Source organism: Oryctolagus cuniculus, chromosome 2, assembly GCF_964237555.1.
Source record: "Oryctolagus cuniculus chromosome 2, mOryCun1.1, whole genome shotgun sequence".
Classification (NCBI taxonomy): Eukaryota; Metazoa; Chordata; class Mammalia; order Lagomorpha; family Leporidae; genus Oryctolagus; species Oryctolagus cuniculus.
In genome coordinates, this window is record NC_091433.1 from 135093840 (window position 1) to 135119246 (window position 25407).

Genomic DNA, 25407 nt, shown 5'->3' on the forward strand with positions numbered 1-25407 from the left:
GAAAATTGGGGATTATTTTACTTTATTTTTAAAGTTGATTGTATACAACTTTATTTCAAATCTTTTTTTCAGTTTTACCTAAATTTGTACAGTATAAAATCATGAAGAAATGACACTTAGATACTTTTAGTCAGGAAAAATAAAAATAGATGATAAAATAACAGCTAATATTTATTCTATACTAGACAATATTAAAAGCTCTCTTTGTGAATATTCTTTGATACTACACTTAAAGTTGACGAGTGCTAATTTCTTAAAGGCTAGTTGCAACGTGGCACCAAAACTATCCTAATGAACTTTCAATACTCTGTTCCTTTAAAGTCCTTTAATCTTGCATTTTGAATGGCTGTTTTACCATGCATGATATCGTGACATTGGAAAATAGTGGCTCACTGAGTTAGGCAGATCTGCCAATGCTGACAGATTTCATACTACAACATCAAAAATTCACATTAGTAAATATGCCCACTGATGTAATCACAAAATCTTTAAATCCTGTGAACTGTCAGCCTCATGGTGGTAAATACACATTTTCCAAAATCTTACTTATTTGCTTGAAAGCACAACTTGCACAATGAGCAGCAAATGTTGTCGGTTGTTTTTCTTACAGTGTCAAACTCACTTCAGTTTTGGAACAATATCTGCCAGATGCCTGAATCTGAATAATGTTAATTTGTCCGTGGTCATTCTTCCATGTACATATCATGTTCCATGGACAAAGAAGCTAGCTGAGCGCTGAGCCTAAGCAATGTGCGTGTCACCCTGAGGATATCATTGAACTTCTGTGTACAGCTTTACACATTTGTCCCATTGTACTTTATGTAATTGAGTCAAGATTTAATAAGATCAGTAATTTCTACAGCTTCATCGAGAATACTTGGAAGCGAGCTGGCACTCTTATCTGCAAGTACGTAGGGATGAGGAATACATTGACTGTCAGCACAGTTTGGTGCCATTGCCTTGGTTAGCACTCTAACATTTTTACCCAACATTGGTTTTGGTGCAAATGTCAATGTGGTGAAAAAAAGCACATGTTTTAAGGTTGCTATGAAAATAGTTTTGGCCTTGTAGAACCTCTACAAGAGTGTCTCAGGGAACTACATATCATTCTCTGAGAATTTTAAGTTGTATATACATTATATGCATCTTTAAAATTTTTTTTAAATTTATTTTAATTATTTGAAAGGCAGATAGTCAGAGAGAAAGGGATTTCTCAGTTGCTGGTTCACTCCCCAAGCACATCCAACAGCCAGGGCTGGGCCAGTCTGAAGCCAAGAGTTGGGAACTCAATGTGAGTCTCCTAGGTGAGAGGCAGGAACCCAACCGCGTGAGCCATCACATGCCGCCTCCCAGGATGTGCACTACCAGGAAGCTGGCTTGGAGAGTTGAGCCAGGACTTGATCCAAGGTACTCTGATGTGGGATGTGTGCATTCCGAGTGCAGTTTAGCTGCTATACCAAATGCCTATATATTTATAAAAAGAGTGATTTATTTACTTGAATGCCAGATTTAGAGTGAGAGAGAGCAAGAGAGCACGTGAGCGCATACTCTTCCGTCTGCTGGCTCACAAGTACCTGTGCCATCTTTTACTGCTTTTGCCAGAGCAGAGGGCTGGATCAGAAGTAGAGCATGAAGCAGCACCCATATAGGATGCCACCATCGCAGGCAGTGCTGGCCCCTCTATATCTTTTAAATATATATTTTCCAATAATTGAAAAGGAAAAATTTCTGCTAAATGGAGATTTTCATAAGTCTTTTCATTTGCTTTGTGAATAAAAGAAACAAACTGCTTGTTGAATGGAATTACTCTCTTATTTTGGCTACACTATCTTCATCTCCCAATCATGCAAACTTGAACGTTTTTAAATTTAATTTTTAAAGGAAGTTTCTTAGGTTTACAGCAATAGTGAATGGGAGATACAGAAAACTCTCTTATACCCTCTTTCCCATCCTATGTATAGCTTCCCTCATTATCAGCATTCCCCACTACAGCAGTACATTTGCTGCAATCAGTGAACTTATGTTGAGATGTCATTGTCACCAAAAGCCCATAGCTTATATTAGGGTTCACTCTTGATGTTGAACATTCTGCTGGCTTTGGACAAATGTGTAATGACAGGAAGTCACCTTTGAAGCATCCCACAGTTTCACTGCCCTAACAATCCTCTATGTGCCACCCATTTATCTTTCTCTTCCCCTTAATCCCTGGCAATCCTTGATCCTTTTACTTTCTCTAGTTTTGCCTCTTGCAGAATGTCACATAGCTGGAATCATACACTGTATAGCTTTTTCAACTTAGTTTTTCTAAGTAATATGCACTCAGATTTCCTCCCTGTCTTTTCATGGCTTGATAGCCAATATTTGTATTGAATAATAAGCTATTGTCTGTGTATACCATAGTTTGTTTATCCATTCACCTACTAACTGACATCTCAATTACTTCCATATTTAAGCAATTATAAATAAAGTTCCTATACACATGTGTGTCAAAGTTTTTGTTTAAACATAAATTTTCAGTTCATTTGAGTAACTACTAAGGAGTTTGATTAATGGATTGTATAGTAAGAGTAGGTTGGATTTCATAGGGAATTGCCACATTGTCTTCTAAAGATGGCTATGCCACCTTGTATTCTCATTAGCAAGAAGGAGAGTTCTTGTTGTCAGAATTTAGTGCTGTATTTGCCAGTATAATTGGCATTTTCAAAGTTCTGGATTATGGCCTTTCTAATGGGTGTGTAGTGGTATGTTATTGTTTTAATTACAATTCCCTTATATGATGTTGACCCATCTTTTCATGTGTTTACTTACCATCTGTGTATCCTTGGTGAGGTAACCATGTCTTTTGCCCATTTTAAAAATATGTTGTTCATTTTCTTATTGTTGAGCTACAAGAGTTCTTTGTACTTTTGGATAACAGCCCTTTATCAAATCAGTCTTTTGCAAATATTTCCTCCCAGTCTGTGATTTGTTTCTCATTTTCTTGACAGTATCTCTCACAGAGCACAGGTTTTTAATTTTAATGCAGACCAAGCTTGTCAGTTATTCCTTTTATGGTTGTGGGTTGTATCTTCTGTGTTGCAACTAGAAGGTCATTGCCATAGCCAAAGTCAGTTAGGTTTCCTCCTGTGTTATCTTCAAGGAGCATTATAGTTTATGAATTTTATATATTATGACTGTTTTATATTTATGACTGCATTTTGAAATAATTTTTGTAAATCATATGAGGTCTGTGTCCAGACTGATTTTCTTTTGCATGTGGATGTCCAGTTGTTAGAGCATCATTTTTTTAAGTTTTTATTTAATGAATACAAATTTCATATGTACAGCTTTTAGGGATATAGTGTTTCTTCCCCTATTCCCGGCCTCCTACCCCTACTCCCATCCCACCATCCCATCCTACTCTTTCTCCCATTCCATTTTCCAATAAGATTCATATTTAACTGACTTTATATAGAGAAGGCCAACTCTGTACTAACTAGAGATTTCAACTATTTGCACCCACACAAAGTTTAAAGTACAGTTTGAAGGCAAAATTTACTGTTAATGCTGATAGTACACCTCATTAAAGACAGAGGTCCAATATGGGGAGCAAGTAAACAGTGACTCCTGTTGTTGATTTAACAACTGACATTCTTATTTATGATGTCAGTGATGACCCGAGGCTCTTGACATGAGCTGCCAAGGCTATGGGAGCCATCAGAGTCCACAAACTCTGTTGGTTTTTATACAAGGCCATATGCAAAGAGGAAGTTCTCTCCTCCTTTCAAAGAAGAGCACATCTACAGCATCATTTGTTAAAAAAGAATATCTTTGCTCCATTGTATTGTCTTTTCTCTTCAGTTAAAGATCAGTTGATTCTATCTGTATTTGTCTTTTTCTAGCATTTCTATTCTGCCCCATTTATTTATTTGTCTATTGTTTCACCAAAATCACCTTACCTTTATTACTTAAGTTTTTTACTTGCATAAGTTTTGAAGCTAAGTAGTGTCACTCCTCCAATTTTTATCTTCTCTTTCAATATTGTGATGGCTAGTCTCAGTCTTTTGCTTCTCCATATACATTTTAGAATCAAGGGTGGGCATTTAGCATAGCAGTTCAAACACCACTTAGGACACTGACATCCTGTCAGAGTGCCCAGGTTCAAGTTCTGACTCTAAGTATGATTTCATCTTTATGCTTGTGTATACCCTCGGAGGCAGTAAGTGATGCGTCATTCTCATGGGAGATCAGGATTGAGCTCCCAGCTCCTGATTTCAGAATGGCTCAGTTCCCACTGCTGCAGGCCTTCGGGGGAGTGAACCAACAGATGGGAAATCTCTATCTGTTTCCCTGACTTCCAAATAAATAAATTTCAGAATCAATAACAATAATTTTTTATTTTGATTCAAATTGCATTGAATTTATAGACCAGGTTGAGAAGAAGTGATATCACTTCAGGAGTGTGCAATATCATCATTCCATTTATATACTTCTATGATATCTTTCATCAGAGTTTTGTAGTTTTCTTCACATATAGATCTTTTGCGAATTTTTAAGGTAGCATTTGGCTTTCACACTCCTAAAATGTTTATAATATTTTGACACTGAAATTTTGTTTTGGAAACACTTAAAATCCAGATATTTAAACTTTAGAGTTTCAGATTACTACACAAAGGTTTTAGCAGCTACCTTTATATGTTTACCAAGAAACTATCAAAAACTATGGAGAGCTGTCCTAGAGATGGACTAAGGAATAAGATGACAATCTGAGATGTCTATTGAGGACATAATTATTTTAGCTTAACCAGTAAAATGTGTTGGCAGCTACATGGTCCATGTCAAAAGAACTACGTCAAGATATCCTATTTGGGTAATTATTGCTATGAAAATGCAAGTTGGCAGCTGGTATCTTGTCTGAGGGAAAAGCCAGTGTAGCTCAAGTGTTCCAGTTGGTAAACCCCAAAGCATATAAATATGATTCTTGGATTCCCTGACTATGAGGACTTCATTTCATTTTACGCCATAAGCCAGATGCTGTAGTTATTTCTACCCTTGCTGCTTTTCTCTCTGGTGTTGCCTGACTCTCAAATATTTGTGGCACTATTTATGCTCTTCCAGTTCATGCATTTCATATCTCCCATTTGTTTCTAGAGTGAATATTTCATGTGGGTTTCCAGTATCATTTTTAGTGATTCATAATCACATTCTACAAGCCAGCATCCTTCATGCTTGGTTTCAGGCCCCAGTGTAATATTTTTGGAGTGCTTATTCGATTGGTTTTGGCTTTTCATGAAGCTAAAACATAATCCAACAACCCACAAACAAAATACAATAATAAATTGGTGGGTAGATGCTATGATTTAACCATGTGTTTTGTTCTCACTGAGAAAATCTCCTGGGTAATTTTGGAAAACAAATTAAAAAGTAATGAATTTCTAAATGATTAAGGATTGCATTTATATATGCAACTATTCTTTTTACCATAATATTTACAGCATATTTAGACATTTGGTCTTAATTTTTAAAATCCAAATCTCCCAGCATTATTTGTAATAGGAATTTATACATATAAATCTCTTTCTATGACCACAGTATTTTAAACACATGGGGTTAGATTTTTAGCTCAAAATATTTGTTGCAGAAAATTGGGCATGACTGGCCTTTAGTGTTGCAGGTTTTAAGTTGCAGAGCTGTGGGTTAATACATCTATTTTCTTTATTATTGTTTTTGTTTAGAGGTTGTACTGATCTTTTGTGGCACCTCCTTCCATTTTTACAGTTACCTCTCACTATTGGAGAAAATATTCTTGCAAACCTAAAAAGAAATTCCCTATTAATGGTTATTCACTACTCATGACTTGTTTCCATGGGTTCTGCAATGATGCTGTGGTTTAACACTGACTGGCAAATAGCCCTCAGAATATTCTGATTCTACAGGAATCCTGCAAAGTGATCAAGGCTCCTTTTCTATGATGTTTTGACACTTGCCAAAGAATACACAAGCATTTTTTCCAGAGAAATATTTTACCTCTCCAATTGTAGTTTTGCTGAATTAGAATTCTTGAACAATAATCATTTCACATTATCAAACTTTATGACAATAACTAAAGCCTAAAGATGAGTAAATTTTGTGTTTCTCATAATGCTTTTTTTAAAACCAAGAGTTTTACAACATTGAAACGTAACAAAGTCTACTGGTAGGGACCTTGGTTTTAAACCAGAAACTCTAACTCTGAATTCCATTTCTGCAACATAACAGCTCTCTGACCATGAGCAAGTTATCTAACCTAAGTTTCTGTTTCTATTAAGTGGGGTTCCTTGACTTACATGGCTTTTGTAAAGATCAAACATGAGTTTATGAGTGCGAATGGGTCTGGCCCTAATCTTGGAACAATAGTGGCTCTCTGAAAGTTTCCCAAGAGCAGACAGAACACATCTTCTGGTGCTCCAGGTGTAAGATAAAACGCTTCCTGAATTTAACTGAGGCAAATTCCTGAAGAGAAAGGCCTCCAGGAGGAGACACTGTGAGTTATGGCTTCTTGTGACTGTGCAGCCACCAATTTTGAATGTGCTAACGTATTGCTCAAGATCTCTTACTCACTGCCCCTGAAAGAACATTGAGTCAGTTGGTGAGCAGTCCTGACTATTTCTTACACTGAAACCCCTGGAAGCTGAAAGAGCTTCCTTTGGAAATCTCCAGCGAGGCTGCTTCCTTGCTGTGGAAGTGGAAAGAGCTGTTTCAAAGGAAGTGCATCAGTGAACCTTCTAGATTTTTACTTCTGGCAGGAAATATCAGTGTCCAGATGTGACGGTTCTCCAGTTTTGTTTACAATCGCTGAAGTCTGCCCCTCCTTGCCAAATTAAAGAAATGACCTGGCTGTTCTCCTTCCACTTCAGCTGTAGCCTCCTTGCGGCCAGGGACGGAGCTCACCTCTGACCCTGTGTGACTTCCCTTATTAGTTCTCAGGAAAGTGATTGAATTACAAATCAAATCCTCTTTTCTGTTAAACTCAGACTCTTACTTGATCTTGCTTGTTGCAAGTTTACATTGGGAAGATGGCAAACATTCAATACCAAGTTCTTTATCCTTTGTGTTGAAATTCTGGCTACTGCTTATTTATTTCAGTCTGATCATACTCAGCATGTTCATGTTTTAATCATTTATTTTTTGAATAAAGATTGATTTATTTATTTGAAAATTAGAGTTACAGAGAGAGAAGAGACAGAGACAGAGAGAGAGAGAATCTTCCATTCACTGTTTCACTCCCCAGATGGATGAACAGCCAGAACCTGGACAGGCCAAAGCCAGCAACCACAAGTTTCTTTCCATGTGGGTGCAGGGGCCCAGGAACTTGGGCCATCCTCCACTGCTTTCCCCAGGCCATTAGCAGGGAGCTCACAGGGACACACACTGGCGCAATATGGAACACCAGGGTCACGGGCAGCAGCTTTACCTGCTATACCACAATGCTGGCTCCTGTGACTTCTCCTTTTAAAAACTACCCACGCATCCCTTTCTGCCAAGTTTCTGAATAGGGTATACACATAAAGGAGAACAGAAACAACGTGAGAAGTGTCCACACCAACTGGATTTCAACCTCTCATATTTCTCTACCTCTCTACCCATACCTTAGACTCTGGACATATACCAGGGTTACTTCTTCCTTCAGAGAAACTTAATAAGATGTTCAAATATAAGATTGAAGACCAGTTACCCCAGACGTAGCTGGTTGATGACTGACCCCTCCAGCTCAGCATTCATTAATACATGCTAACTGGGTAGTGACAGTGTCCCAGACGCTATGAGAAGCATCTCCCTCCTCTTTTCAGTGTCCTGGACTTACTTCACTGTATCACAAGCTCCTCCTCTTTCTCCCAGGTTCCCACTAAAGTAACATCTTAGGTTGTGCTGTTTATGTTCAGAATTAACCTTTTTGATTCTGGAGTAGACACAAGAAGGGCTGTCACACTTGCAAGTTTTCTAAGAGAAAAGCAGTTAATGTTATAAATGGGTAGTGGGGGCTTAGCCTTGACACTTGGCTGCCTGCAAAGGAGTGGGTTGGAATGGCATGGTCTGGCTGCAGTGGCTGACGTGGTTAGAGAATGTCCAGGAGTCATGACTTCGGTTCTCCAACCCGATAAACCAAGACGTCCCCACTCTCTTACTCGGAGCTTCCCCGTTGTAAGCCCAGTGTCCACAGCAGTGGGAAAGCAGTGTGCTTTCCGGGTCCCTGCAGGGACCTGGCTTTGCGTGCGTCTTGATCCCTGTTCATTCTCTGCAAACAGGGTGTCAGCACCGGATCAAGCAAGCTCTGATTTCTTGCTTATCCACCTCTTCACACATCTTTTTTTCTTATTCCTGTTCTACTGGATCGGTTTTTGCTGTAATTTTGGCTGCCACTCTCCTATTGGTTCTGATCATTGCTGGAATCTAGAAAACTTGGTTCAAGAAAAAATTGTATAAATTGGGGGAAATCAATAGACTTTTATGGTAATAAGAATTTACTTCCTTCATAACGCCAACACATACTATCAGAGTCTACAGAGGTGCTCCCAAACATTTCTGACAATCAGGAATAAGATACCCTCTTACATACCAAAAATCTCTGGTGAAAAAACAGGCCATCTCTAAAGCTCTAATCAGCTAACACAGCAAGAGTGCAACCTCCGGTTCTCTCCAGAGGGATTTTATGCTAAGTAGCCCCTGCCCACAAGCCTTTGTTTCCCCCTAGATGAAAAGGCTCCTCCATCCTGGGCAGCACATGGCAGAGGGGAGGCAGCCACTGACCTCGGAGTGGAAGCTGCATGGCAACCTGACAGCAGACCTGCTGGACTCTCCAGGCTGCCACCAAAGATGTCATGGACGCTTCTGAGGCTCAAGAATCTAATTTTCTTTACATAAAATAAAGGGAATGCACTCTGGTTCTTTCATTATTTCTTGTTTAGCATGAACTTTATTTTCCTGAGCAAGTCTTATAGGGCCTAATAGGATAAAGGACCTGTGTGGAGGAGGAGGGATGATGAAGATGGGTTAGAGCATTATCCTACCCAAAAAAAGGCCCCCAGTTAGTTCTCTGGAGTTTAGTTGGATAAATGTTGGGCTATGTAATCCCTAAGGTACTACAATTTCAAACTCTATGGAGTCAGGGACAATGCCTGGATCATTCCTGAGTCCCCAGGCATACTTCTGGTACATAAACAGCATTAAAAACACCACCTAACCAAAAAACACATACAGGGTACATTTGAGGAATGGATGAGGAAGAGGTTCCTCAGTCATCATGAGAGTGTCTTCTCTATTTAAGATTATAGCTTCAGGGACCAGTCGAGTTGAGTTTTAGGCGTTAACATCCTCTTCCAGCCACCTACCCTGCCACTTCCCCCAGCTCTTCTCTACACACATATAAAAGCTCAGCCTCCTCTTCTCTGGGATTGCATCTAAAACACGAAATGTAAATGTCTCCCAGATGAGAAGACAGCTTGTTTACACAGGAATAATTGCTTCAGCACAGGGTCTTCTTTTACAGGGAAATGGGAAGAAAATGCTGAGTCGGCAGATCCCTCCCTCTTTGCATTAGGAAGGAATTTGAAGCCTATTTCAGTCCTTTCTTTGGCCTTGTGTAAAAGTAAAACTTTTCTCTCCAAACTTAGAGCTGAGTAATAACAAAGAAAAATCAAAGTTTGACTCACATGTTCTCTGACCTCCCAAAATAAGACCAGGTGATTTTGAATTGTGTTCCATCCTCACCACCCCTGCCACTTCCTTAGCAGGTCAGAGGTGAGTGAGTATGAATGTGCCAGCTTGATCCTGCAGTGCAAGGTGGAAACAAAGCCTCCTCATTGTTGTCCCTCTTCGCTCTGTCCCCCAGAGAGGGTCTGAGGCTCCGTGTGGATCCTGCAACCAAAGGAAGGCTGGAAGCTTCGCCCACATCCCAGGGCCAGCCATCAGGTGGAGGATCCATCAAGGAGCCCCCCAGCTATTCAACGTCATTACTGTTTATCTTTATGTCTACCTTAAAAAACATTCTTTAATCACCTAATGCGGTTGTTATTAGCCTGTCAGAATGTGGGGGGAAAAGGAGGGGAATTCTCTTCATGTCTTGTGGTGCATTTTTTTGGTAAAATATTAGGACAAGTCTATACCTTCCTCCTTTGAAAAATAAGATACAAAACCAATTAAAGTTAAGTGATTACTGAAATGCATCTAATTAGTATTAACTCACTCTCATCAAACCGTGATGGCAGCTTCCACAGCAAAAACCCTGTTTGGTGTTGATACAGAAGATAATTGACATCACAGGGGCCTTCGCTTCTCAGGCAATTGCTTAAGAAAGCACCTTCACAGCTCAGAGCCTTCTCTCCCTTTGGGTTGGGGTACACTTTTGTCAATCTGACAAGATCTGTCACATATTATCAGACAATTGATCACCGGCTCCTTGCAAGTCTTAATCCACTGTTTGATCACACATCGAGAAAAATGGCTTTTTATGTCTTACATCTCAGCCATGAGAAAGGGGGAGAAAAAGAGGAGTTGGGCTTCCGGCTCCAGCTCATTACTTTTTTGCAAATGATAGATGGGTTCACTAGGCAATTTAACTTTAAAATGATCTTTTCCCCCTTCCCAGATAAGCAAATACGAGGAGCTCTGTAGCACAAGCTCAGTGGAAAGGGAGTTTGCCGGCTGTTCCTTTTGTATCTTCATAATAGGTGCCCTGTGTGGATAGAGGCATGTAGGGTTAGTAAATATGTATTTACTTAGTATTACTGCATCTGCTTCTAAATAATAGGATTTAAAGTGGACACACACAGAGAGACTAACTTGTACTCTCCAGGACGTAGCTATAATCATTGTACACATTTCTTTTAGAGCACTTAGGTTATAAATAAAATAATTTGAAATGACATCTGGTATATAAAAAAATCCACAAGAACAAGTCCATGAGTATTACATAATGACAGAATAAACCAAATTTAAAAAAAGATTACATCTCTTACCATGAATCCAATTATGTTGTTCTCAAATTTCTAACCTTACGTATATAACAATGTGAATTCTAGCTTTTTCAGAATAGTATAAAATCTAACAATGGAAAAATAGTACTATTTTAATAGTTGAATGCTACTTACTATTAAAAAAACAAAAAGTGGAGTTGGCACTGTGGCATAATGGGCTAGGCCTCTGCCTGTGGTGCCAGCATCTCATATGGGTACCAGCTTGTGTCCTGGCTGCTCCTCTTTTGATCTAGCTCTCTGCTATGGCCTATGAAAACAGAAGATGGCCCAAGTGCTTGGGCACTACACCCACGTGGGAGACCCAGAACAAGCTCCTGACTCATGGCTTTGGTTGGTTCAGGTCTGGCCAGGTTGGCCATTGGGGAGTGAACCAGCTGATGAAGATCTCTCCCTCTCCCTCTCCCTCTCCCTCTCCCTCTCCCTCTCCCTCTCCCTCTCCCTCTCCCTCTCCCTCTCCCTCCCTCTCTCTCTCTCTGTTTCTCCCTCTCTCTGTAACTCTGTCTCTCAAATAAATAAATAAAATCTTTAAAATTAAATAAATAAAAGCATTTGTAATTATCAATACAAGAATAGGTAAAAGCTCAAAGTTTTTGAGGGATTCATTTAAGTTGTTCAAATACATGTAAACACAAAACTCTGATGCTCTCTAAATAGTATTCCCAAAGCAAAAGTTTTTCAGAAATTCTGATTTCAGGTGCAGGCATTTGTCACAGTGGTTAAGATGCTGCTTGGGACACCGGCATCCCACAGCACAGTGCCTGAACTTGCGTCCTCACTCCACTTATGATCCAGCCTTCTGCTGGTACACACCCTGGGAGGCATGGGAGGCAGAAAATTATGGCTCAAATACTTGAGTCATACCACCCATGTGAGAGATCAAAATGGAGTTCCAGGCTCCTGAATTGGGCCTGGCCCAGCTCCAGCTATGGCAGAGATTTGGGGAGTGAACCAGTGGATGTAAAATCTCTCTCTTTGTTTCTCTCTGTTGCTTTGCCCTTCAAATAAGCAAAACTTTTAAAAATTCTACTGTCATTCCCTAAGGCTAGGAAGAAGTCTATCCAACTCCCCTCCAGTAAAAACACTGTTGTACATCATTTGTAATTTGAAGACACAAAGAACAGAGGCTTAGTCTTTGTGTACTTAAGTAAAATGAAGTAATTAATGCTTTTCATGTGTTGTGGTAACCGGATGAGATAACAGTATTTCCAAATATTAGCTGCAAAATTCCATAGTCAAGCAGTGTGTAGCTGGCCAGCAAATGTTGTCAGTAAACTTAAAAAAAAATGTGAGGGCAAACACTGTGCCCCAGTCCCTACCACAGTGTATGTCAGGCACGAAAAGAGTGCTCCAAAAATATTTATTCTGCTGAGATGCAAACAAGATGTGTGGCTTAGCAAAAAGTATTGTACCAAGCCAATTTCCAGGTTTGGATCATGGTAAGGCATTATCTTAGGCATCACTTAGTAAGACATCGCCATTGAAGAAAGGTGAGAAAAGAATCCTGTCGCTCCCCCTCTTCGTGGAGGAACGACACAGGACCCTGCGCTGTTCTTTTGTCTGCTCGGCCCTCCCCGGGTTCGCTGCTGGTTCTTCCCGGGTTGGCTACTATCCCTTCCACCTCCGTGGAAGGGCAGTTCCCCCCGGCCACATTCCCCACTTCCGCAGGGGAGCGGCACACCGCCGGCCGGCTTTCTCGGGGGCTGCACAGGTGTTCCTTCAGCTAGATGTTCCCCTTAGATGTTACTGGTGCATGCCGTCTCTCTCCTCCTTTATAGTCCTCCTCCGCCAATCCCAACTCGGCTGCCCACACGCCGAGTACGCTGCTCTCCTCCAATCAGTAGCAAGTCCCACAGTTCATTGGTTGAACTGGAGGCAGCTGTGCGGAAGCTGTTTACTTCTCTCCCAGCGCCATATTGTGGGAGAGCAGATGCATAGAATAAGTCTTAATTCCAGTAACTCAGTCCAGTCCGAGCTGCTCCCCACAGAATCCATGGGAACTTTTTCTTTTCTTCTCTTTTTGTAACTTGTAAGTGAGTTTAAAATCATTCTAAAATTCAAATTTTTAAATTGCCCTTGAAGAGGATGACTTGCTAATCCTTTGAGCCTACTGACATCTCAGGGCTGCTCTAGGCAATCTCTCGGGCACTCTGTTTCTTGCACTAACTGTACTCCTTCCCCTTAGAGCCCTTTATCCTACTCCCAGACGCCAGTTCTGCCTCTGGTCTTTGGGATGTGCTCCTTGTATTTGATCTGGACTGAAGTTGAGCCTTTAGGTGTCCATGAGGAACTCAGGCTCAGACTTTCCGCCTGGATTTACCTCTTCACCCTCTCTTTCTCATTGGCCTTCTCAGCACATAGTTCCTCTTTATCCCAGTCTTTGTATATGTGTGTTAGGGACAGTGGTATGCAGGGTGGAAGTGATGGGGGGTGAGATTGAGATTTAGTCCATAAGTAAATTGCATCATTTAAGTATTTTTTGAAAGAGTACTTTTATAAAAACAAACAGACAAACAAATGGGGGAGAGATTCTATCTAGTTCATCGGATCCACCAAATTAAACTCTTCCACTTCACTATATATTTATTAAAGTTATTATTAAAGTCTTTGAAGATTAAATTATTTTGTATTTATCCTCACTGCTGAATAGAGTCAACTTACTTGGGCTACACCTGAGGGCCAAATAGTATAGTCTGTGTATGTGTCTTAGAAGTAACTTGGAATCATTTGGGACCCTCAGTGCCTTCGCCACCACCCTGCTATTATAAAAGGCAATAAAGCAATGGTTAACACACTGGTATGGGGCCATATTGTTTTGAATCCAGATGTGCAAACCAGCAGTGTGACTAAACAAATCCTTAATTTCTCTGTACCTTAGCTTTGCTATTTGTAAAACAGGGATAATAATTGGGCTTAACTCATAAATATCTATCAGAAATATGAGGTTTAGTACTTTGAGAAGTACCAAGGGTAGCCCACAGCTGGTGCTCAGTGAATGTAACCAACACTTTTTCTACCTCCTTTCTCACTTCTTTTCCCTAGATTTCCCTCCACTGCCTGCTAAAACTTTAGTGTGGTGGCTTATACTTAAAATTTTGATTTTTTATAAAGTTGATTTTGAACGTTTCCCTAAATTTATGGAAGTAATAGAAAACAATCTATAATTGCATCTCAAAACTGAAGCTGAAAATTAATCACACCAATGAAGAAACACCAGGGGTGGGCTTTGTGGTACAAAGAATTAAGCTGCTGCTTGGGATGCCTGTGTTCCTGTTCAGAGTTCCCGGTTCCAGTGATGCCAGCTATTCCATGCTTCCAATCTATCTTCCTGCTAAGGCCTAGGGGAGGCTGCACTGCGTCCCTGCCACTCCCTCCTGGCTTCAGCCGGCCTCAACCCTGGCTGTCGTGGCCATTTGGGGGGGGGGGTGAATCCATGGATGGAAAATCTCCCTTTCTCTGTGTCTCTCTCTCTTCCTTTCTCTCTCTCTGCCTTTCAAGTAAATAAATAAATCTTTAAAAAAATAAATAAAAAGTAGAATCACCATACAGTCACTAAAGTTTCTGCATCTACGGAACCTATCACTGTTTGTGTGAAGGCTGGGATTAAATGCTGGTGAGCAACATTCTCAAAGAGACACAGCCACAGGCTGGGAACTTCATGGGCAAGTCTTTCCTTGTAACTTACAGGGCACTGAGGCGGGCGACATTGGAATGGATTTGGAGTCTAGCTGGGTGTCACCCTTTCGGGAAGGACAGGCATAGAAACAGGACTGAACATTTCCTTTTTCTTTTTAAGTAACAAAAAGAAGCTAAACGGTGTCACTTGGCTGACTCTACCTCCTGAGTACTAAATGTGGTGTTTACAGCCATGAAACACTTGATGAAGGCACATTGATAAAGTAGAGTTATGTTTTCAAAAGTCCCTCAGTGTTTTCTCAGTCTTTTGGGGGATAAGCATTATATACTGAACTAATGGCATCCCAATTTCAGTCAAATGGTGTTCAATCTACCCTACCCTTTCCAATCAGAAATACATAGTGTGAAAACTTTTTACCTGGGTACTCTCTCATTATCTCCAGAGATGCAGATTTAAAAAATCATCCTTTGGTAGCATTTAATAAGTTTGTATGATCTGCCACCCAAAAAATGCTGAGAGTAAACAATGAGTTACAGCTAAAGCCAATGTGAGTGAGCAACAGATTCAAATTAGGAAAGATAAAATTAAATTTTCATGTATCATAAATGAGATATCCATTAGGTCATCCCTCAGGTGACCTTCCGGTTCAGCAAATTCTGCCTTAAAACTTCCAACCTGAAAGAGATGGGTGCAGGGACTAGTGACATGCATTTCAGAGACTGTGGTGGAAAAGGCCCAGCCAGCCATAGTAAACAAATATAACTAGTTTTGGAGAAATGCTATTGACAGTAAAATTCTAATTTTACTCCAGCTCCCAGAACAGATGTACCTCTGAGTCCATAGACTGCAATACTTAACTGCAGCTACTCAGCTGTGACCTTCAGCCCCAGGCTCACTGCAATAAAATTTTCATGCAACCATATGGAAGAATATTTTAATAGAGATTTACTGTCAGTAACTGTCCCAAAGGAGCAAATAAGGAAGCTGTAACATATTGCGTACAGTAAATCAAGGGGACTTCAATGGAAAAACGAAACCTCCCGGAGGCAAGCATCTTTAAAATTACAGGCAACACTTTGTACAAATATGTGTACAAAGGACTAGATTTGCACTCAGTTAAGTAGCTCAAAATGGTTTCGATTTGCAGATATATTTATTTAGAATTTATTTATTGGATTTTATAAGTGGCAAGCACTTACCTGTCAGGGCTGAATGCGTGTGTATCTCCTTTCCCTGGGGCGAAACAGAAGTGAGGGAGGATGACTTGAACTGAAAATCTTGCCCAACCACGGAATGTGGCAGGCAACATAAATTGCACCTTCTCCATAGCCAGGTTTACTTCAATTTAGGGTAAGTCTTAACACCAAAGACAAAAATACTGCCCTAGTCAGTACATAAGCAGCATTGGATGAGTCATTTGAATGGTTAAAAATTCAGCTTAAACAATAATTGGGGAGACATGTTGATTAAAATTCCCAGTGGGATAGGATATATTCACACTCCTTACATGCATCCTTGGTTATATTTTACCCAACATTTTTGCACGTAAAAATATCTCCTTAGATGGTGAAGCTATAAAGTGGCAATTGTTGTCTAAATGGGTCTTGGGCTGGTTGGACTCAGTAAATCAGATCTCATTCTCGTCTTCTCCTGACCCTGTGTTTATTTGGAGACAGGAGTCCATGCCACAGGGCCACGAGTGAGCTAAACAGCAACAATGGTGCCTGAGCTTGTCACCTACTACACGGCTCCGCACTTGATTTCACTTAGTTACTGTCCCTGCACCTCTCCTTGCTCAACTTCAGCTCTGTTTGTTAAGAACATTTCAGCTTCAGATATTTGTTTCCTCAGGGCAAACAAACAGCTATCTCTGCCCCTCTGTTCCACTGATGGAAACTCTAATGTGAGGGGCAGTAATTCAGAGATAAATAGACCGAACACAGCCCATGACAGTTCATATTTTACAGGAGAGAGAAGGTCTCAAACCTAAGAAAACTCATGTGTAGGAGACAGAGCACAAATGACTCATCCATGGAACGTAATGAAGGAAGACGTCTTGGCATCAAAGCAAAAATCAGGATACCCAAGTTACCGTGAATAAAGGAACTGGTTGATAAATCTTTATGTTTTGCTAAATGCCTGTGGGTTGTGACATTCAACAAAGAGTGACTACAATAGAAGAATGGTCGTTTCTGATAAATGTCCTTTAGGTTTCCATTCTTCTGTGGAAGTGGTCCTGGTTTTGGCGAAACAGTAAAACAGGTACCATACGTGCATGTACAGGTTCAAAGCAGGTTAGGTTACACACTGAAAGGCGATTATCTTGACTCATCAGAACTTGGCTAGTAATTGTAATGCAATAGGAAAAAGGCTTGAGATGTTAGTTCATGTTACCAGATTAATAGATAAAGAATGTTACAAGGCCAGCAACTAGCTAGTGACCCACCAAGTTTCCCAGTGTTTGATTAGTGTACTTTTTTCATAGTTGGGTATCTGTATTTCGTGAACCCTTTAAGTGAATTGAAAGTAGAAATGCCTCTTGAAAAATATTTGTGCGGACACACAAGTATCTCTATGACTAGTTTGTTCCTTTGAAAGAAATGCTGGTGGCATAAGTCTCCAGAATCCTTGCATTATTTGGCTGTTACTACTTTTAGGATCGTTATTTTTGTCTCTATAATGAATAGAATGGGTATGTAAAGACAGTTTTCATCTGTATTTAATTTTGTGAATTTACCAAAAGGGGTGAGTCATGTCTTACTTTATTGATCCCATCTCTAAAACGAGTGAGGTCAGAATGCTTCCTCATTAAAGGCTCAAGTTTTCCCTCCAGTTCCTGGTAGACTCAAAGAGTTTGACAAGCTCTTCACCCAGAGTGTTCAGTGATTCAGGCAGCCCCGCTTGTCCCTCGCTCCTCAATCCGTTCTCCACTCTGGGCAGGTTGGTTCCTGTTACGATCCTCCAGAGGTTTTAGATTCAACATCTGCAAACCCTTGGGTCCCATGATTCCAGAGTAGGATTGTTTTCTTCTTTCATACCTCCTCCAAACTTACGCGTCTTTAAAACTCAGTTCAGAATACCCCATTACCCAAACAATTCTGTATGACCGTCCTATGCTCATGACTGAGTGCCAATACCAAGTTGTTTCATTACTGAGTAGCTAGTACACTCCAGGAACATCGTTTAATAAACACCCATTGACAATTGACTGGTTGATCTTTCGATCTCTTCTCTTCCTTTTCACCACCTTGCCTTATACTTCAGACTCGGACTTCCCTCTGAGAACAGTGAAGAATGAGTTCCAACACAAGTTTCGTTCATATTCCTCTCACCAGAAACATGCTAGAAGGTAATAATTACTTTGTGAGATTTTTCCTACTGTGGGAAAAATTTTACAGGCTACAAATAATATGAGCAAAATGTAAGCACCCAATCAACAAAAAACATCACCCCCAATTAAAAGAAACATACAACTGAAAAGAATACAATAATTTGTTAATTAAAGTACTATTCAAGATAGATAGTAAGCTCCTCCCAGATGGGTGTTATCAAACAGAGATTAACCCTAGAATTTAAGAAAAAGGATTTCTACAAAAAATGCGAGACTCAGTTCAGAAATTCTAGGGTCTCTTCCAAATTTTGGTTTCTATTTTAATAGTTTCAATTTAACCAATTAATGATTATTTTAGTAGTACCAGTTGGAGTGCCAGAATTGGGAGATTAATTCAGAAGAAATCTGAAAATAACTGATCATTAGTTGATGGTTGAATTAAAGTTAAACTGATCTGTTTTTTAACGGGTTTGACTGTATGGATACAGCCACAGAGCACTTTGAAAATCAATCTTGTTCTTAGAACATGTGTCCACAATTTAATTAACCTGTGTACCTAGATAGAATGGCTCCTGTGCACATTTTAATAAACAAGTATTTATATGCCCATGAGTCTTGTCAGTTTTCCTGTCTGATTTGTTAACCTTTGGTCCATAAAGAGAAGCAGTGGAATCTATTGCCCTCTAGGGAATCCCAGGGAGCTGTACCCTTCGTGTTCCCTGACAAGGACAGAAACGAGGTTTTATCTTCACAGGGTCATACTTTTGGACAATCACTGATTTTTAATTAGTAGGTACCAGTACAGATATTAACAACAACCTGGCTGGCATCTGTTCTCATTGTTTGTTACCTGGACTTTACTGATTGCTAAATATCTTGAGTGATACCACTGGAGACACTCCAGAGTTTTTGAACACTAGATTATTGGGTTAAATGAAACAAAGTAAAAAAAAAAATTGGTTTTTATTTTGATGTAATCTTTTAATATGTATCCAGAGAAACTATGAAATTTTGTCTTTTCATTAGTTGGAGCTTCAGCATAGTGAGTGTAAGAAGAAGGTTTTGAGATGTAGGTAGAAAATGTACTCAGCTGAAAACTGTACAGATGTGCACACATTCCATGTAGAACATATATGTATATAATACTTGGTAAAACCTCGGTAATGTGTAACAATTTTAGGAAAGTTTTATAGAATTCTTTTTTTTAAATATTTATTTATTTGAAAATCAGAATTATACAGAGAGAAGGAGAGGCAGAGAGAGAGAGAAAAAAAAGAGAGAGAGAGAGAGAAAGGTCTTCCATCTGTTGTTTCACTCCCTGATTGGCCACAACTGCTGGAACTGCGCCGATCTGAAGCCAGGAGCCAGGAGCTTCTTCCAGGTCTCCCACGCGGGTGCAGGGGCCCAAACACCTGGGCCATCTTCCACTGCTTTCCCAGGCCATAGCAGAGAGCTGGATCGGAAGTGAAGCATCCGGATCTTTAACCGGCACCCACATGGAATGCCAGCACTGCAAGCAGAGGCTTTACCTGCTACACTATAGCGCTAGTCCCAGCATTCTTAAAATTAAATGCATTTCCACTTTCTGCTTCTTTCAAGTGAACAGAGTAAGGTGTTTCTAGGTCATGAATGTTTTCCAAGCAAGCATGTTTGTTGCGTATAAGTAAATGAGTGTTTTGAAAGTGCTTGAGGGGCAGGCCGTGGCTCACTAGGTTAATCCTCCACCTTGCAGCGCCGGCATCCCATATGGGCGCCGGGTTCTAGTCCCGGTTGCCCCTCTTCCAGTCCAGCTCTCTGCTGTGGCCCAGGAAGGCAGTGAAGGATGGCCCAAGTGCTTGGGCCCTGCACCCATGTGGGAGACCAGATAGAAGCACCTGGCTCCTGGCTTCCAATTGGCACAGCACCGGCCGTAGCGGCCATTTGGGGGGTGAACCAACGGAAGGAAGACCATTCTCTCTCTCTCTCTCTCTCACTGTCTAACTCTGCCTGTCAAAAAAAAAAAAAAAAAAAAAAAAGAAAGAAAGAAAGTGCTTGAGAGAACTTTATTCACTTTTGCTAAATGTTGCTTTTAGAATTATTTTGAAAAAAATAAAAAGAATTATTTTGGCTCTTCTAATTGGGAAGCTTTTTTTCCTATATGGAATAAAATGGAAACTTCTACATTACCTAAAAAATATGTATAATTTTAAAGTTATCAATATCAGAAACAACACTTTGGTAATATTAGGAAATGTCTGCAGTACATATAATGTAAAGTTAGAAACCCAGAAATAAATTGTGATTAAATTGAATATGTTTATTTAAAAAAGTCTGATTCATTCATGACTCACAATTCAGTGAGATTTTTACGACTGTGTTGGATGTTTTTGCCCCGTCTTCTTTTAGATAGGATTATACCTAAATGCCTCAAGATGCATTGGATATCAAAGAACTGGATGGTAGGCAAGAGGTAGGGATGAGACCACATTTGAATTTCTGTTAGGCCCCTTAAAAAGCAGTAACATCTGGGCCAATGTTGTGGGTTCAGTGGGTTAAGCCACTGCCTGCAATGCTGGCATCCCTTATGAGTGCTGGTTTGCATCTGGGCTGCTCTGCCTCTGATCTAGCTCCCTGCTGATGTACCTGGGAGAGCACTGGGGAATGCTTTCTACTCGCTGGGGCCCCTCCACTCACATTGGAGACCCAGATGGGTTCCGGATCCCTGGCTTCATGCTGGATGTTGTGGCCACTTAGGGAGTTAACTAGAGAACAGAGGATCTCTTCCTGTGTCTCTCCTCTCTGCAACTCTTCCTTTCAAATTAAAAAAAAAGGAAGAAGAAAAAGCAGTAACATCAAGAGTTGCACCTGCCTACTTACACTGGTCCTTGGTAATGGTGACTCTAATCTTGTCCATGAAAACACTGTGACCTGTTTGAGGTAAGATATTGGGTCACTGTATAACAATAATGGTATTGTCATTAATATTCTCCTTAAAGTTATTGTGACTTTTTAGACAATTATATGAACGAAAATCACTCGTGCACAACCTCTTTGTGTGGGGAAAGTAGTTAAAAGCATAAAATGGGGGCAAGCATTTAGCCTAACGGTTAAGACACCAGCATCCAACATCAGAGTGTTTGGGATTGATATACATCTCTTGCTGCTGACTGCGAATGTAGACCCTGGGAGACAGTGCTGATGGCTCAAGTGACTGAGTTCCTGCCACCCACGTGGGAGACCTGGATTGCATTCCAGGCTTCCAACTTTTGCTGGTCTATTGCAGGCATTTGAGAAGGGAACCAACAGTTGAGTGTTGAGCTCTCTATTTCCTTCTCTCTCCTGTCTTTCCTTCTCTCTCTCTCTCTCTCTCTCTCTCCCCCCCTCCCTCTCCCTCTCTTTCTCTCTCCACCTCTTAAATAAATACTAACCATGCATGCACATGTTTGATCTGTAGCATGGTTTTAGTTTCTCTCCTTATCCTCTCAGAGTAGCTGGCCTGAATCTTGATCAGTATCAGCAAATTATTCTAGAGACTGGGAGGAAGCACAGAGAGAAACTGACTAGGTCAAGATGAAGTATGAGATATCCTATCAGATTTCAGAGTAAAATTGATCTTCAATGAGACCTCCCCTACACACCCCACCTCCACTATTTTACAACTTGTATTCCCAGAACTTGAGTATCAAGATTTCATTTGCCTTGGAGCCCTTCCAGAAATTAACAGCATTAAGAAGAACTATTCTATTAAGTCAGGATGGTGTCCAATAAAAGCAATGAATGATTGGAAAATGGACTGTTTTAATGCTATTCAGTAAAACCATCATGAATGCTCTTAATTATGCAATTCCATCCTTCCTGTGTAATTGGCTCATTTAATTTCTCTCTTTCATGGTATAGAACAATCTGAATTGGGGGTCAAAGTCTTCTAATATTCTTACATTTGACTAATATTTGAAGATGATAAGGCAAAATATGTAAGAGCATAGGATGATTTGGACTCCCTTAGACAACCAAAGAGCCTAAGAGCTCACAGGACCAACAATAATGGAGAAATAATTGTACCCTGCAGGGGCATCTGAACCCTGTTCTCAAGAATAGAGCACTATGTTTTTAAAAACTTTAATCCTCTGGTCTTGAATAGTTTCCACAGTCACATTTTCAAAATACAATCAAAATTTAAGAGGTGCAAAAGGGTGTAAGTAAAAAATACTCCCTCTTTTCTGGCACCCAAATCAACCAATATTATCATGTATTTCCTTGTTCTCAGAGGTATTTTATGCATATTCCAGAAAATACACACAAAACTTCACTTGTTTCTCTTATTTGTGTGAATAGCAGCATTTTCTTCTAGGATTCCATATTTGAGTGGTTCATCCAGTTACTGGGAGTGCAATGGTGAATAAAACCAAATGCTATTCAAGACACTTCTGTATTGGGGAGCAAACAAGAGACAATGAACAAGATGGCTTAATATAATGAGTGTTTGATACTGACTAGCGGAGAAGGAGGGTGCTCGTTCAGGGAGTGATCATGAAGGCTCAAAAATTTAAGGGGATGTGCTTCAGCCTATTAACATTCATCTGGTTAACATCCAGTAAAACTCAACAACTGACTTCTACGCAGACCACAAAACACTTACCAAGAGACATGGGAGTTGAAGCATACTTCACAATCAGGTGGATACTTCATTTTAACTTGGTGGCCAAAAATTTCAAATGTAGGCTCACCATGGCCTGACAATGTATGAAACCAACCTGCTGTACCCCCTGTAGATAGAAGTCCAAAGATTTCCCTCCCAATTGTGATATTTTATGAAATGTCTACTCAAATGTTGAGACTGTGTGATTGGCAGCTGTTTTACATCTTTTCTGATGATTTAACTTAGTCATTTTACAAAATAAACAATTTGATAGAGAGGATTAGATGATTCTCTTCATATGGTCTGTATGCCAAGAAAATTAGAATGGCAAGGAAAGGACGGATTATGTTAAACTAATGATTCTAAGGGACATTATCATGACAGTAAGATCGGTAGAAAGTCAGTCAATCAATCAAACAGTATCTGAATTAAAAAGTAAAAAATCTTGTGCACTTTTGGACATTTTCTTTTTAAAAAAAAATTATTTTATTTACTTGAAAGACAGAGAGAGGTAGAGACAGAGAGAGAGGTCTTCCATCTGCTGGTTCACTCCACAGATGGCCACAATGGCTAGAGCTGTGCCCATTCGAAGGCAGGAACCACGAGCTTCTTCCTGGTCTCCCATGTGGGTGCGGGGACCCAAGCACTTGGGCCATCTTCTACTGCTTTCCCAGGCCAGAGCAGAGGGCCAGATTGGAAGTGGAACAGCTGGGAACAGAACCGGCGCCCATATGGGATGCTGGCGATTCAGGCCAGGGCTTTAACTCGCTGCACCACAGCGCCAGCCCCCTAGACATTTTCAAAACTCCTAACTTTCGTCAAATATCTTGGATACCAACTGTAACTGGCTATTGTATTATCTTTCCCAATTTTCTTCTAGAAGTGTGGTAAGATGTAGTTACTTGTTATATTTTCCAACAGAAATATTAAAACGTTAATTTCTACTTTTTTTTTTGAAAGAATACTAGTGTCTTTTGATTAGATATGCTGGTCACTTCTAAAAATGACCAAGGAAATACCAGTTGAACTTCGTATTTATGCCAGATGCTGAGAGTCTCCTGAAAGTAATTTATTATTTGATGGCACAAGAAATCACTTTATATTTTTATAACAGTTATGTCCTCACTGTGGTCTTCAAACATCATAGGTTCCAAAATAGAGGCAAAATAAGAATATTATTGGGCTAATTTTGAAGTGGTTCCACCTTCTTCTCTCCCACCATATGACATGCTCAGCAAGTTGCCTTTTTATGGTTCCTCACAGCAACTTTATATTCAATGTTTTTCAAAATAGAGGAATGGAGGAAAGAGGCTCATCCCTCCCCCAACCCTGAAAACCAATTATTCCTGTTTCTAGTTGTTTAGACTTCAGAGACACATTTCCCACTTTTGGTTCACTTCCTCTGGAATAATGCTGATGTTACTTGCACTGATTCCAAATGTCATTGCTGTCAGACCTTTCTCACTCGACCACCTCAGCCAGGAGCCCTTCCAGGTAAAAAGCAAGAGGACTTTTATTTCATATCACCATTGCATCTATTATTAGATCCCACCCTCAGAGACCACAATGGAGGGCGTCTGCCCCATGACATAGAATAACAGAAACACAGATGCAGTGGATATTCAGGCAGAGGTTGCCCAGAGTTGGAGAAATGAAACTGCCCTGGGTTCCCCGACACATAAGAGTCTTCCTTACACAGTATCAGATGTTCTTCTAGGAGCTGGGCCAAGAAAGTGAGCTCTTAGAGAACTCAGAGTCCCTAAAGATGTTATTCAATGTCTGCAGATTCCATCCAGTGTCAGAGGAATTCTAATTCTTTGTCAAAGAGGCAAAGAACACAGGAAACTTTGAGGATTACTCACTTCCCTCTTCTGATGACAACTACTTTTCATGTGAATGGAATCACCTCTCTTGCAGTCTTCTTCCTCTGTCAGGGCCTGGGATTGTGGGTGGAAGGTCACCCAGGGAGTACTGGAGTTGACTTAGTATTTATGTGGCTGCTCAGGGTGATGTGGATTATTGGCCTCTGAGGACAAATTCGGCTTCCCCAGGGCAACAATAGGTTCTTCTCCTCACCCCCACTCCATTGAGCTGGCCCACAACCAAATCCTAAATTAAACATTTGTTTGCAAAGCATGCACAGCTGTAATAGGCCTGCTGCTAGTTTGCTGTATAACGTGCCACCTGCTAGCTCCCTTTCCAAAGAAGAAGGGGGGAGGAGGAGCTGAGAACAGAGTTCAGGGAACAACTCACCATCTCTCCCTGTGTTTTTTTTTTTTTCTCCCTTCTTCCAAACGCTCTGGTTGATCCTCAATAAGCATTGAAAAATTGCATATGGCTTGAAGAGCATATTGCTTTTTGTCCTGCAAAAGGCAGAAAGCAAAGGATTAGTTTTCTATCCAACGTTAAATTTCCTTGACTGGGGGAGGGAGTCATGTACATGGGAATGGGTCAAATCATGCCTGTTATGGCAGGTATCTAAATGAGGGAGGGACAGACCTACCCTCATTCAAGATCACAGATACTAGGTAAGAAATTAGCCATCTCATCATTTGCTGTCTAGAGGTGGAAAGAAGGAAGGTGAACACACAAATCTAGAGAATTTTGGAAAATTTTGTTACAGCTTTTCCCGGTACTTTTCACTCTCCTGAGGTCATTTCCTGCTATCTTATAATTCATTGTTTTTCAAGAGACATTTCATAATAGAAAGTCTTTTTTAATAGCCTGATGGAACTGTATGTGATGAAAGCAATAAAAATTCTCATTTGAGAGTGATTCTTTTGCTGCTTCTAGGACAGCTTGGGGCATAAAAACAACACGGTGTGCAGCAGCT

At 40.3% G+C, this 25407-nt stretch overlaps 1 long non-coding RNA gene across 1 annotated transcript; it reads right to left on the reverse strand.

Moving 5' to 3' along the window:
* Positions 1-253: 253 nt before the first annotated feature.
* LOC138848600 (uncharacterized) lies at positions 254-21212 on the reverse strand. Its single transcript, XR_011386611.1, has 3 exons — positions 20813-21212; positions 15825-17967; positions 254-10690 (listed from the first exon to the last, which is right to left on the reverse strand). It is a non-coding gene; the product is annotated as an uncharacterized lncRNA (long non-coding RNA).
* Positions 21213-25407: the final 4195 nt, after the last annotated feature.